The sequence below is a fragment of the Mixophyes fleayi genome, chromosome 12 (assembly GCF_038048845.1).
Source record: "Mixophyes fleayi isolate aMixFle1 chromosome 12, aMixFle1.hap1, whole genome shotgun sequence".
NCBI classification, from domain to species: Eukaryota; Metazoa; Chordata; class Amphibia; order Anura; family Limnodynastidae; genus Mixophyes; species Mixophyes fleayi.
The window spans coordinates 19,355,926-19,359,147 of record NC_134413.1 but is presented as its reverse complement, the minus strand read 5'-3'; positions in this window follow the sequence as shown (position 1 = coordinate 19,359,147).

Here is a 3,222-nt window from a genome sequence, read left to right as displayed (position 1 = left end):
TAGTGGATAAGTGGAATAGCCTCCCATCAGAGGTGGTAGAGGCTAATTTAGTAGAGCAATATAAACATATTTGGGATAGACATAAGGTTATACTTACTAAGAATAGAGGATCAAATAGAGTTTGGGGTCACCATAGGTTAAAAATGGGCAGACTAAATTGGCCAAGCGGTTCTTATCTGCTGTCAAATTTTATGTTTGCAACGAAGATGAAATTAAAAGCAAATACTTGGCGGCGACAAAAGTTTTTCTTCCTCAGTGCTCTTTCACATATCAATTCCGAAGCGTTCTGACATATAACCGCTGTGTGATTGTGCAAACCGTATGAAAATATATAGGCATTCATTCAGTCCTGGATGCTTGTAAAGTCGAATAGGCTGGTCTAGCACAGAACAGTCGCAGGGTCGGATTTCTGATCACTCTTTGTGTCATTTTTATTTAATGTTTTCAGTCTATGTGTAAATAATTTTATATTTATATACAGGTGTGTCGAGGGGGGGGGGGTGGAGCTTATACAAAGTACCGGGGTCCAGAACTGCCTGTGAAGTGGTAGGTCACCAACCTGGCCTGGCCCCATCCCCCTTCTGTGGTTGTGGAAAGGGCCCCAGGAAGTTGCTGTACTGGTCCCCGAAATTTCTCTTGTTTGGCAGATCTGTGTACATTTAAGCATTGGTTTGGTTCGGCGCATATTCTCCTGGATTAGAGTGAGACCATCCGGGACTACAGGTGATTCTTATCTACTTGCAAGATGGTTGGGAACACGCGGTGATGATGCAAATCATATAATCAAACTCCACCAACCTAACGACACACTGAGTGGGTAAGGGGATGATGACAACATTAGCATCATTATACACTTTGCCCCACCCGCCTGATGATACAAATGGCGTCAATAACTCACGTCCACCTCTTCTTTCAACGCTTCACATCCACAACTCCCGGAAATGTGGTGTGAAAAGTAGGCAAGTATGAATTAGGGACAAATCATTTCCATGCATTTGTTATAAAGAGTTGGGATCAGTGGCGGAGTTGTGCATTGCTGGGCTCCGTAACGATATTTGGGTAGGGACCCAATGATGCCATTCTCACCTCCCGGGCCCTCCATCCTGCTTTTAATGGAGCATAGTGAGGGGGAGGGCTCAGTCCAGCACATGCTCTCAATGGCCAAAAGAGGCCCTATTGGTACACCCCTGGGTTGGATACAATGAGGTTTGGAGCCATGGAGATTTATGGTAGTGGGAGAGAGCAATGGCGTAACTACCATTGGTGAATCAGGTGCCGTGTGCACTGGAGCCCATGGAGATAATGTGGCCCACTGCATGGCAGATGTAGAGAGACGAGGGCCACTGTATCCTCTTCCCCTCCTACCGGCACCGGGGCCCACAATTTGCTAGTTCCGCCTCTGGCAGGGAGGTAGAGGAAAAATCACCTAGGACCACAGAATGCAAATTCAGCCTCAAACATCAGAAACACACTGTGCAATGTGCTGAGAATGGCAGAATGCAACAGACCAAGAACATATATAAAAATGTCTTTTGTCTCCCTTGCAGTATGTATGTGTGTGTTATTAGTATTGTATTTTTATCATTTTCTTCCATCACTTATAGGCTAATAGAAGACGGGACTTGTGTTTTGAGCTCTCTAAACATTCTTCTGCTATAGAGCAGCTGCTTCATAAACCTCGGACCCCCTCCTACTAGAGACAGGTGGGTTTCTTGAAACAGAACGGTGTTAAGAAGAGGGAAAGAAATACCTTGGAGAGAGCAGATGAAGAACGGGGGTACTCTTCTCTCAGTTACACAGCGCATTAATTGTTAATAATAAAGCTGTCCATCTTTCAATGAAATGATTGGTTGATGTAATGTAATTAGTTTAGTGCTCCTTTATCTAACTGTATAGTACGTATGAACCAGTAGACATTTAAAGGGGAACAATCACATTTTTTAACATAAATATTATAAGTCTCATCATCATCAACATCATTGTATATTTATAAGGCACCACAGATTCCGTAGCGCCGTACGGCAACAATATTGCACAAACACCTGCAGTAATAATACGTAATTGCAATAAACTCAGCATACAGCAAAGTCGGCAATATTCACAGCGAGCACAGTACGGCAGACAATATACAGTGTACAATGTAAACACGGACATGCAAACAAGATAGATTGACGGAATACAAAGGGTAGAGAGGACCTTGACCATTAGAGCTTACATTCTAGAGTCCTTACAAGCAGGATAAACTTGGTCAGGACCACACTGCTTGTTCAGTGCAGACAACATCCCAAGGTTATCGAGCCCCTAGAATACATTTTCCATTCCAGGGGCGATGCCCCCCGGGTCACTCAGAATCACCTCTGTTAGGGCGGCCGCCCGCCCCCCGGATGCAATATCGCTGATTTTTACGGTGATGCGGCCGCATTCCGTGTCGTGATGCGGCCATCTGTGCGCCCCCGGGCTGATATCTGCCAGCCCCTGCCTGTTCCATTCATTCAACTAAATGGAATCTTGCTTTGCGTATTAAAGGCATACGTAAAGTGCATCAAAATCGCACATATTTTTAAACACATAGATGTGAGAATGGGTGGGGTAGTAGCTTGCGAAGAGGATTATTGCGACACGACTTACAGTGATATGTAAATTCCGTATACTGTAATACCGACTTGGAGCAAATTCCCGATTTGCTGGAAAACTGGCTGAGAAGATTTCAGGCAGTCAGAACATACCGGCAGTGACGTTCAATATGAGAACCCGGCGGGTGTGTAATGTGTTTTAGGGAGGGCCGGACAGTAGACACTCGTCGGGTCCTGGCATTGCCACCTTAATAGCATAAATATAACAGTCGCGATTGGAAGTGACGTGAATGTCACTGCCGCTATGTTCTAATGCCGGAATTCTTCTCAGTCAGTTTTTCAGCATGTCGGAATTGACTCCAGGTCGGGATTTTGCTGTCGCTGTAAGTAGTGTTAGTATGATCGTCTTCGCAGGAATGACTACTACCAGTGAAAATAGCCTTTTCTATAATAGCCTGCAAAAGTAGTAACGTCATAAATCCACGTGACAAGATAAGAGGGGGAAAAAGGAACAGCACACACACAGCGAATCAGCAAAGAATACAAAAAAGAACTTATGAAAACTTAACAGGGGCAATTATAATAACTGCTCCACATGTATCCCATAACAACCAATTAAATGCTTGCTTTTATTTCCTAAATTGCACTA